Source organism: Taudactylus pleione, unplaced genomic scaffold, assembly GCF_031769625.1.
Source record: "Taudactylus pleione unplaced genomic scaffold, aTauple2 ptg000343l, whole genome shotgun sequence".
Classification (NCBI taxonomy): Eukaryota; Metazoa; Chordata; class Amphibia; order Anura; family Myobatrachidae; genus Taudactylus; species Taudactylus pleione.
Window position 1 is genome coordinate 865,627 of NW_028284744.1, and position 12,287 is coordinate 877,913.

Genomic DNA, 12,287 nt, shown 5'->3' on the forward strand with positions numbered 1-12,287 from the left:
ATAGGGGAGATGATGAGCAGTATAAGGGGCACATGGGGGTGTGAGGACATGTAATGTACATAGGGAGATGATGAGCAGTATAAGAGGCACATGGGGGTGTGAGGACATGTAATGTACATAGGGAGATGATGAGCAGTATAAGAGGCACATGGGGGTGTGAGGACATGTAATGTACATAGGGGAGATGATGAGCAGTATAAGGGGCACATGGGGGTGTGAGGACATGTAATGTACATAGGGAGATGATGAGCAGTATAAGGGGCACATGGGGGTGTGAGGACATGTAATGTACATAGGGAGATGATGAGCAGTATAAGGGGCACATGGGGGTGTGAGGACATGTAATGTACATAGGGAGATGATGAGCAGTATAAGGGGCACATGGGGGTGTGAGGACATGTAATGTACATAGGGAGATGATGAGCAGTATAAGGGGCACATGGGGGTGTGAGGACATGTAATGTACATAGGGAGATGATGAGCAGTATAAGGGGCACATGGGGGTGTGAGGACATGTAATGTACATAGGGAGATGATGAGCAGTATAAGGGGCACATGGGGGTGTGAGGACATGTAATGTACATAGGGAGATGATGAGCAGTATAAGGGGCACATGGGGGTGTGAGGACATGTAATGTACATAGGGAGATGATGAGCAGTATAAGGGGCACATGGGGGTGTGAGGACATGTATTGTACATAGGGAGATGATGAGCAGTATAAGAGGCACATGGGGGTGTGAGGACATGTAAAGTACATAGAGGAGATGATGAGCGGTATAGGGGGCACATGGGGGTGTGAGGACATGTAATGTACATAGGGGAGAAGATGAGCGGTATAGGGGGCACATGGGGGTGTGAGGAGATGTAATGTACATAGGGGAGATGATGAGCGGTATAGGGGGCACATGGGGGTGTGAGGACATGTAATGTACATAGGGGAGATGATGAGCTGTATAGGGGGCACATGGGGGTGTGAGGACATGAAATGTACATAAGGGAGATGAAGAGCAGTATAAGGGGCACATGGGGGTGGGATGACATGTAATGTACATAGGGAGATGATGAGCAGTATAAGGGGCACATCGGGGTGTGAGGACATGTATTGTACATAGGGAGATGATGAGCAGTATAAGGGGCACATGTAATGTACATAGGGAGGTGATGAGCAGTATAAGGGGCACATGGGGGTGTGAGGACATGTAACGTACATAGGGAGATGATGAGCAGTATAAGGGGCACATGGGGGTGTGAGGACATGTAATGTACATAGGGAGATGATGAGCAGTATAAGGGGCACATGGGGGTGTGAGGACATGTAATGTATATAGGGGAGATGATGAGCAGTATAAGGGGCACATGGGGGTGTGAGGACATGTATTGTACATAGGGGAGATGATGAGCAGTATAAGGGGCACATCGGGGTGTGAGGACATGTAACGTACATAGGGAGATGATGAGCGGTATAAGAGGCACATGGGGGTGTGAGGACATGTAATGTACATAGGGGAGATGATGAGCAGTATAAGGAGCACATGGGGGTGTGAGGACATGAAATGTACATAAGGGAGGTGATGAGCAGTATAACAAGAGATATGGTAAGAACTTACCTTTGTTATCTCTGTTTCTACGAAGTCCATAGGGTCCACAGGGTTGACCTTGGGGTATAGGTTGGGAACCAAATCCGGGCACCACGCAGTTAAAGCTTTTAGCTCCCAGGATGCACTGGGTCCACTCTCCCTATAACCCCACCCCCAAGCCAGAGGCACCTCAGTTTGTAAGTAGCCAAAGGCCGGAGGAGGAGAGAAAAAGAGAGAGAAAACTGGAACACTCAATAACCATACTCACCGAAATGGGAGACGGAAAACCGGTGACCAGCCACACAGCCCATATGAAGCCAGGTGCGTCAGGGCGGGCGCCCTGTGGACCCTATGGACTTCGTAGAAACAGAGACAACAAAGGTAAGTTCTTACCATATCTCTTGTTTTCTACTTCAGGGTCCATAGGGGGTCCACAGGGTTGACCTTGGGGATGTCCCAAAGCAGTTCAACCAAGGGTGGGGACGCTCCTGTGCTGAGAGGAGAATCCGTCGCCAAAAAGGAAGCATCCTGAGAGGCAAAGGAAACCAATGCCTAGAACCTTAAAAAGGTGTGGACAGAAGACCACGTGGCCACCTAGTAAGGCAAAACAGCCGAGGTGCCACAGCGAGCCGCACACGAGGGTCACATGGCCCGAGAAAAAACAAGCATCAACAACAGGAAGGCCTACCCATGGGTAGGCCCCTGAGGAAGACCTACGAGGCCATCCAGCCAACATTTGGTTATAGGCCGGCCATCCTTTCCTGTGAAAACCAGATATCTCAGACCACCAATAAGGAGTCCGATTTCCGTAAGGAACCTGAACGGATCACATAAATCCAAAGACGCCAGACCACAGTCAATGAGGCCACACCAGCCGAGAGAACTGGGGACAGAATGGCCGTACCATAAGTTCCAGAATAATATGGAACCTGAAAACCACTAAGAAGAAACACAGGGCGAGAGCAACTCCCACCCTGACATGATGCCCTCCAGAAGAGGGAGCCACATGAGAACGCTCCCAATTCAGACACTCTCCTGGTTGATATAAACACCCTGAGAGAAAGAGAGAGCCTAAGCAATAGACCATGTAATGGCTATCACAACCAGCGGTTCCATTGACTGTCCCCGGAGGTAACGAAGAACCACTACATACTCCCAAGGAGTCCCTAGGGAGGACAAATGGAGGCATAATCAAGAAAACACTCCAAAGGATGAACTGGATACCAGAGTGGAGCAATTCCATATCTTAACCATACTGACAGTGTAGAGATCCGCACTGTCAGGAAGACCAGGCCAAGTGTGAAACCCAAGCCAGCCGGAAGGAATGCCAGAATATCTGGAAATCCTGGACACCGGAGGATTGTATCGACAGGTACAATACCATAAGATTTATGGCTGCCACAGTTTGTGGTAGGTCCCAGCAAAAGCTGATCCATGTGCTCTAATCATTCCAACGATGACAAAGCCAGGGAAGCCGTAAGACCACTGTAAGGACACAGTCAAAGACAAACGACCCAGGTCCAAGGCAAAACCAAGGACCCTGAGACAACAGGTCCGGGCAGTGAAGCATCAGGGATGGAGTATCGATGTAGAGACTCCGAAGATCCAAGTACCCCTGACATCTGGGGCAATCAGGAGCCACCAGCAGGAAAGCATCTCCGCCTCGATTGAAAACACTTCCAAAGACCTCGAGGAAGAAGGGAGACCGGAGAACACAGGTACACAAAGTGGAAGGACCACTTCACCGACAAAGAGTCGCTGAAGGTTGCTTCAGTATCCCCAGAGCTGAACTGTAACACCATAGTGTGATAAAGTCAGAAGGCCATGAGGGTCACCTCAGGGGGGCCCCCCCTGCTCACCAGGAGATGAAACCTCTCTTGGGGAAGAGACTAGTCCCCGGGATGCACGTCGTGACGGCTGAGGACTCCCGCTTCCCAATGGAGAGCTCCTGAAATGAACGCTGCCGAGATGGTCGGGAGGAGACCCTCGGACTATGTCCGAATATGTGACATACCTGTCATTGCCACTCAACGAACAGTGTTGCTAAAAAGGAAGCCACTGTCCTGACCCTGTCGGACTGAACCTTTTCAGGTTCACCGGGAAACAAGAGTTATGCCAGAGTAAGTTAATTGACAGGGTGGAATCGACAGACGTCCAACTGCACTGAAAAGGATTCGATCCAGACACTGTCCATAGCAAAGAAAACCCTGGACGAGATGGCCATAGCCACCCGGACAGGGACCGACTTGCCTCCGGAGAGAGCATCATCGTTTGAACAGTTATCCGACAGAAAAAAACTCGTTCCATCTGGAGATGAGCCAATTATGGAAAGGCATGGAATGGAACTGATCCCATTCCACCATGCATCCCAGAGTGTAAAGACATCTGTCGACTGCGCAGACAACCATGTACTCCTAATGGAAGAGAGGAGATTCCGTCTTACGCCAGAAGAATTCTCAGATTCTGAGAATCCAGCAGGGATCCTAGATGAAGAATACCCAGAGAGGGATGCAGGGAGGACTTTTTCCCCGTTGATTAAACGTCTGCACCCTGAAGAAGCCACAGTCATCCTGACCTGGCCGTAAAGTACCCCGGTGATCCCGCTAAGAGCAGGAGGCCGTCCAGGTACAGGAGCATTGGGATATACTGAACAGAAGAACTGTCAGAAAATCCAAAACGCTGGTAAACCCCTGTGGGGCTGAGGACAGTCCCAACAGGCAGAGCCCGAAAAATTGTAAGTGTTGCTGTGATACAGAGACCTCTCCTCAGCATGGGCTGAGGTTTGCTGTAAGTACCCGTAGGCACGCGTCCTGTATATCCAGTGATACCATAAAGTCCCCAGGTTCCAAACATCGTATGATGGAGCATAGGGATTTCCTCCTGAGCCCAGGTAGCTTTAGGAACTGGTTCAGGGAATTGAGACAGAGAATAGGCCAAAGAGGACCATTCAGCCACCGCACCAGAAAGAAAACAGAACAACCAGTCCCTCACTGAGATAGTGGGGATGGCCTAATTAGCTCCGCTTACCGCAACAACTGCATAGCTTTCTGGATCTGTAAGGCCCTTGTAAAGAGGGCGTACCCTCCTACCCACGTAGCCGCGGCAACTTGACACTAATACCGGGCGAACTGAGAAAATCGGTATCTCCCAGTTGTAGGCCTGTCCCGTCAGGCTGAAGAGATATCCGTAGGTTCAGAAGCAGGATCGGCTGGCAGTCCAGGCCTGCTCGGTACTGGATATGTCGGCCCTTGTAGATGCCGACAGTCTACGAAGAAACAGACCTTTAGGCTGACCCAGAGGACAAAAAAGACTTAACAGACTTAGTCTGAGGCCTTGTAGTGGGCATAGCTGAAAGCGGTAAACTTGTCGTTAGTAATACTGCCAATGTTACTACAATCTTGTCAAGGTCAGGACCAAACAATATCAACCCTAAAGATGGTATCTGCACCTCTGCATTCCCAGAGCGCAGCCATAGGGTATTACGGAGGATACAGTCGCAGCCGGAACTCTGAAAGTTAGGAGACTGGTATCCAATATAGGCATTTCCACCTATGACAACAGCATATATTACGTGAGCGACCAAATACATTTGAACCCCCGACGTGTTGGAGGGGAAAAAACGTTACAAATGCATCAACCCAATATGCAATAGTATTAACCAACCATGCTATAGCCATGGTAGGATGGGTAACAACTCCTGAAAGCAAGTATACTGATTTCAGGCAGAGTTACCACCTACGGATCCGAAGAATCCGACCACGCAGGAATGGGAGGCGTAGTAACGTCTGTAATCAGACGAGTAACACGCCCATCCCCCCCCAGGAAGGGCTCGTGATGACCCTCAGGGAATTTGGGACAGGAGGCCAAACACTGTTGTAACACCTCCTATCTGGCAACAGCCAGAGTCCCGCTATGCGATCCACCCGCTAGTCAGCAACAGGGAACCCGAAGGCACGCAATACTGAGGGTGTATGATACAGGTGCAGGTCAACATTCACTCTAACCAGAATGGACCTGCTACCAGCCCTAAAGCAGGGATAATAATACCTGAAATAGGCTTCCCCCCCGTGTAAGAGGGAAAGAGCCCCGAACAGTACCCAGTTCACGGCAGAGCCAACTGGGAAGTAACCACAGGGCGTCAACCACGCCAATTAGCGTTTCGTAGAAAACGACATCCACCCAGGGTGGCTGTTGTGGTAATCCCTGCAAGGGGAATGACAGACTATTGTGGCACCAGGGGGAATTCATATACTGCGAAAAACCCCTGTAGGGAGTGATAGTCTGTGTCACTGGGGAAGAGTGCAAGAAGCTGCGAGATACCCTGAGATGAAAAGGGCAGTATGGTGAAGTAACCCCAAGTGAGGTACAACAATGGGGCCCGCCCGGCGATCCGCAATTGAGAGGATCCCGAGAAAACAAACCGCCCAAGGAGGTCGTGAAAGAGGCCGGCACCTGATGACGCCACATACAGAACCCTTTATGAGTCAAATCCTCCGCACTAACACCTGCAGCACATGACTTGCAGGATAGTAAAAATGGGTGCAGTATAACGCTCCATCTCCTGGTCAGACATATCTGACCAATCTTGGCGGAAATATTAAGCAGCACTATACTGGTCCTGACTGATGCCAAAAATTAGCTGCAGGGACCCATTTTCAGCGTATGCAACACACAGTTCCATCTAAAATATGGCAACGTGCAGCACGCAACAGTATGTGACAAACCACACAAATATTAACAAGTATATAAATGTGAGGTCTCAGAACCACCCTAAGTACAGCTGTATTAGGGCAGATAAAGAAAAGGGATAGATATACACTGACAGGTGAGAGAATAAAGTACAGTCAGCACTAGCATAAGTCACATACAATGCAGATATATACATATATACATAAACATGTCATATAATATACTGCACTATTACACTGCATTCAACTGCCCAGATTCAGTGTCTGGGAAGGCTACAGCGCTGTGTACACTGACCTGATGGTGAGGTACGCAGGGGGACTGGACTCACTGCCATCCTGAGAGATTTCTGCTGCACCACAGAGATAAAATGGCCGCTGGAGACCTCAGAAGAAGCGTGGCCCGCGGAGGAAGCAGCTCAGCGACGCCAGACTATGGATACTGAAAGGCGCGCTGAGCTGAGGGGAGGAGCCGCTGTAACAGGGAAGGCTGCCTCCCCTGGCCGGCTATTAACCCCCAGGACGCCGGCTCCCTGCACCGATCGTTAAGTCCCTGGTGGTCTAGTGGACACACGGGGTATGGGGGGCCCGCCGCCACTGCCGGCGCCTCCGGTCTGTCCCCTGAGACCGGAGGCACAGGACTGCATTTGAAATGCGCGGATCACCGCAAGCGGTGATCCGCGACCTTACCTGCTCCCCGTGGATCCGGCAGCAGTCCTGGGCGCCCACAGAGTCCGGCTAGTACAGACTCTGGGGTCCCGCTGAGATCCCCAGATCTGTACTGGCGTCTCAGCGCCAGCGGGGTGACGGAGCGGCAGCTTAGACGTCCTATGGACAGTCCGACGCTGCCACTCTGAAGAGTCCAAAGTCCATGGAAAAAACTTTGTCCCTAAAAAAATAAAATAAAGCTTAGGGGCTGCTAATCAGCTCCCCCTGCGCTAACGGTGACCCGACTCCGGCCGGGCACCAACTTAAACTGAGGTGCCTCTGGCTTGGGGGTGGGGTTATAGGGAGAGTGGACCCAGTGCATCCTGGGAGCTAAAAGCTTTAACTGCGTGGTGCCCGGATTTGGTTCCCAACCTATACCCCAAGGTCAACCCTGTGGACCCCCTATGGACCCTGAAGTAGAAAAGGGGCACATGGGGGTGTGAGGACATGTAATGTACATAGGGAGGTGATGAGCAGTATAGGGGGCACATGGGGGTGTGAGGACATGTAATGAACATAGGGGAGATGATGAGCAGTATAAGGGGCACATGGGGGTGTGAGGACATGTAATGTACATAGGGAGGTGATGAGCAGTATAAGGGGCACATGGGGGTGTGTGGACATGTAATGTACATAGGGAGATGATGAGCAGTATAAGGGGCACATGGGGGTGTGAGGACATGTAATGTACATAGGGAGATGATGAGCAGTATAAGGGGCACATGGGGTTGTGAGGACATGTAATGTACATAGGGAGGTGATGAGCAGTATAAGGGGCACATGTAATGTACATAGGGAGGTGATGAGCAGTATAAGGGGAACATGGGGGTGTGAGGACATGTAATGTACATAGGGAGGTGATGAGCAGTATAAGGGGCACATGGGGGTGTGAGGACATGTAATGTACATAGGGGAGATGATGAGCAGTATAAGGGACACATGGGGGTGTGAGGACATGTAATGTACATAGGGGAGATGATGAGCAGTATAAGGGACACATGGGGGTGTGAGGACATGTAATGTACATAGGGAGATGATGAGCAGTATAAGGGGCACATGGGGGTGTGAGGACATGTAATGTACATAGGGAGATGATGAGCAGTATAGGGGGCACATGGGGGTGTGAGGACATGTAATGTACATAGGGAGGTGATGAGCAGTATAAGGGGCACATGGGGGTGTGAGGACATGTAATGTACATAGGGGAGATGATGAGCAGTATAAGGGGCACATGTAATGTACATAGGGAGGTGATGAGCAGTATAAGGGGCACATGGGGGTGTGAGGACATGTAATGTACTGAGCAGTATAAGAGGCACATGGGGGTGTGAGGACATGTAATGTATATAGGGGAGATGATGAGCAGTATAAGGGGCACATGGGGGTGTGAGGACATGTAATGTATATAGGGGAGATGATGAGCAGTATAAGGGGCACATGGGGGTGTGAGGACATGTAATGTACATAGGGGAGATGATGAGCGGTATAGGGGGCACATGGGAGTGTGAGGACATGTAATGTACATAGGGAGATGATGAGCAGTATAAGGGGCACATGGGGGTGTGAGGACATGTAATGTACATAGGGAGGTGATGAGCAGTATAAGAGGCACATGGGGGTGTGAGGACATGTAATGTACTGAGCAGTATAAGAGGCACATGGGGGTGTGAGGACATGTAATTCAGATAGGGGAGATGATGAGCGGTATAAGGGGCACATGGGGGTGTGAGGACATGTAATGTATATAGGGGAGATGATGAGCAGTATAAGGGGCACATGGGGGTGTGAGGATATGTAATGTACATAGGGAGATGATGAGCGATATAGGGGGCACATGGGGGTGTGAGGACATGTAATGTACATAGGGAGATGATGAGCAGTATTAGGGGCACATGGGGGTGTGAGGACATGTAATGTACATAGGGGAGATGATGAGCAGTAGGAGGGGCACATGGGGGTGTGAGGACATGAAATGTACATAGGGAGATGATGAGCAGTATAAGGGGCACATGGGGGTGTGAGGACATGTAATGTACATAGGGGAGATGATGAGCAGTATAAGGGGCACATGTAATGTACATAGGGGAGATGATGAGCGGTATAGGGGGAACATGGGGGTGTGAGGACATGCAATGTACATAGGGAGATGATGAGCAGTATAAGGGGCACATGGGGGTGTGAGGACATGTAATGTACATAGGGAGATGATGAGCGGTATAAAAGAGGCACATGGGGGTGTGAGGACATGTAATGTACATAGGGGAGATGATGAGCAGTATAAGGGGCACATGGGGGTGTGAGGACATGTAATGTACATAGGGAGATGATGAGCGCTATAGGGGGCACATGGGGGTGTGAGGACATGTAATGTACATAGGGAGATGATGAGCGGTATAAGAGGCACATGGGGGTGTGAGGACATGTAATGTACATAGGGGAGACGATGAGCGGTATAAGAGGCACATGGGGGTGTGAGGACATGTAATGTACATAGGGGAGACGATGAGCGGTATAAGGGGCACATGGGGGTGTGAGGACATGTAATGTACATAGGGGAGACGATGAGCGGTATAAGGGGCACATGGGGGTGTGAGGACATGTAATGTACATAGGGAGATGATGAGCAGTATAAGGGGCACATGGGGGTGTGAGGACATGTATTGTACATAGGGAGATGATGAGCAGTATAAGGGGCACATGGGGGTGTGAGGACATGTAATGTACATAGGGAGATGATGAGCAGTATAAGGGGCACATGTAATGTACATAGGGAGATGATGAGCAGTATAAGGGGCACATGGGGGTGTGAGGACATGTAATGTACATAGGGAGGTGGGGGTGTTGGGGACACGTGATGTGTATAGGGAGGTGGGGGTGTAGGGGACACGTGATGTGTATAGGGAGGTGGGGGTGTTGGGGGACACATGTTGTGTACAGGGAGGTGGGGGTGTAGGGGACACGTGATGTGTACAGGGAGGTGGGGGTGTTGGGGACACGTGATGTGTACAGGGAGGTGGGGGTGTTGGGGACACGTGATGTGTACAGGGAGGTGGGGGTGTTGGGGACACGTGATGTGTACAGGGAGGTGGGGGTGTTGGGGACACGTGATGTGTACAGGGAGGTGGGGGTGTTGGGGACACGTGATGTGTACAGGGAGGTGGGGGTGTTGGGGACACGTGATGTGTACAGGGAGGTGGTGGGGTTGGGGACACGTGATGTGTACAGGGAGGTGGTGGGGTTGGGGACACGTGATGTGTACAGGGAAATGGGGGTGTAGGGGACACGTGATGTGTACAGGGAGGTGGGGGTGTAGGGGACACGTGATGTGTACAGAGAGGTGGGGGTGTTGGGGACACGTGATGTGTACAGGGAGGTGGGGGGGTTGGGGACACGTGATGTGTACAGGCAGGAGGGGGTGTTGGGGACACGTGATGTGTACAGGGAGGTGGGGTTGTAGGGGACACGTGATGTGTACAGGGAGGTGGGGGTGTAGGGGACACGTGATGTGTACAGGGAGGTGGGGGTGTAGGGGACACGTGATGTGTACAGGGAGGTGGGGGTGTAGGGGACACGTGATGTGTACAGGGAGGTGGGGGTGTAGGGGACACGTGATGTGTACAGGGAGGTGGGGGTGTTGGGGACACGTGATGTGTACAGGGAGGTGGGGGTGTAGGGGACACGTGATGTGTACAGGGAGGTGGGGGTGTTGGGGACACGTGATGTGTACAGGGAGGTGGGGGTGTTGGGGACACGTGATGTGTACAGGGAGGTGGGGGTGTAGGGGACACGTGATGTGTACAGGGAGGTGGGGGTGTTGGGGACACGTGATGTGTACAGGGAGGTGGGGGTGTAGGGGACACGTGATGTGTACAGGGAGGTGGGGGTGTAGGGGACACGTGATGTGTACAGGGAGGTGGGGGTGTAGGGGACACGTGATGTGTACAGGGAGGTGGGGGTGTAGGGGACACGTGATGTGTACAGGGAGGTGGGGGTGTAGGGGACACGTGATGTGTACAGGGAGGTGGGGGTGTAGGGGACACGTGATGTGTACAGGGAGGTGGGGGTGTAGGGGACACGTGATGTGTACAGGGAGGTGGGGGTGTAGGGGACACGTGATGTGTACAGGGAGGTGGGGGTGTAGGGGACACGTGATGTGTACAGGGAGGTGGGGGTGTTGGGGACACGTGATGTGTACAGGGAGGTGGGGGTGTTGGGGACACGTGATGTGTACAGGGAGGTGGGGGTGTTGGGGACACGTGATGTGTACAGGGAGGTGGGGGTGTTGGGGACACGTGATGTGTACAGGGAGGTGGGGGTGTTGGGGACACGTGATGTGTACAGGGAGGTGGTGGGGTTGGGGACACGTGATGTGTACAGGGAGGTGGTGGGGTTGGGGACACGTGATGTGTACAGGGAAATGGGGGTGTAGGGGAAACGTGATGTGTACAGGGAGGTGGGGGTGTACGGGACACGTGATGTGTACAGGGAGGTGGGGGTGTTGGGGACACGTGATGTGTACAGGGAGGTGGGGGGGTTGGGGACACGTGATGTGTACAGGGAGGTGGGGGGGTTGGGGACACGTGATGTGTACAGGGAGGTGGGGGGGTTGGGGACACGTGATGTGTACAGGGAGGTGGGGGTGTAGGGGACACGTGATGTGTACAGGGAGGTGGGGGTGTAGGGGACACGTGATGTGTACAGGGAGGTGGGGGTGTTGGGGACACGTGATGTGTACAGGGAGGTGGGGGTGTTGGGGACACGTGATGTGTACAGGGAGGTGGGGGTGTTGGGGACACGTGATGTGTACAGGGAGGTGGGGGTGTTGGGGACACGTGATGTGTACAGGGAGGTGGGGGTGTTGGGGACACGTGATGTGTACAGGGAGGTGGTGGGGTTGGGGACACGTGATGTGTACAGGGAGGTGGTGGGGTTGGGGACACGTGATGTGTACAGGGAAATGGGGGTGTAGGGGACACGTGATGTGTACAGGGAGGTGGGGGTGTAGGGGACACGTGATGTGTACAGGGAGGTGGGGGTGTTGGGGACACGTGATGTGTACAGGGAGGTGGGGGGGTTGGGGACACGTGATGTGTACAGGGAGGTGGGGGGGTTGGGGACACGTGATGTGTACAGGGAGGTGGGGGTGTAGGGGACACGTGATGTGTACAGGGAGGTGGGGGTGTTGGGGACACGTGATGTGTACAGGGAGGTGGGGGTGTAGGGGACACGTGATGTGTACAGGGAGGTGGGGGTGTTGGGGACACGTGATGTGTACAGGGAGGTGGGGGGGTTGGGGACACGTGATGTGTACAGGGA

At 52.5% G+C, this 12,287-nt stretch overlaps 1 protein-coding gene across 2 annotated transcripts in view; it reads right to left on the reverse strand.

Annotated features, from left to right (window-relative positions):
* SURF1 (SURF1 cytochrome c oxidase assembly factor) overlaps window positions 1–12,287 on the reverse strand; it is a 143,807-nt gene that overhangs the window by 129,471 nt on the left and 2,049 nt on the right. The gene's annotated exons all lie outside the window — the stretch shown is intronic.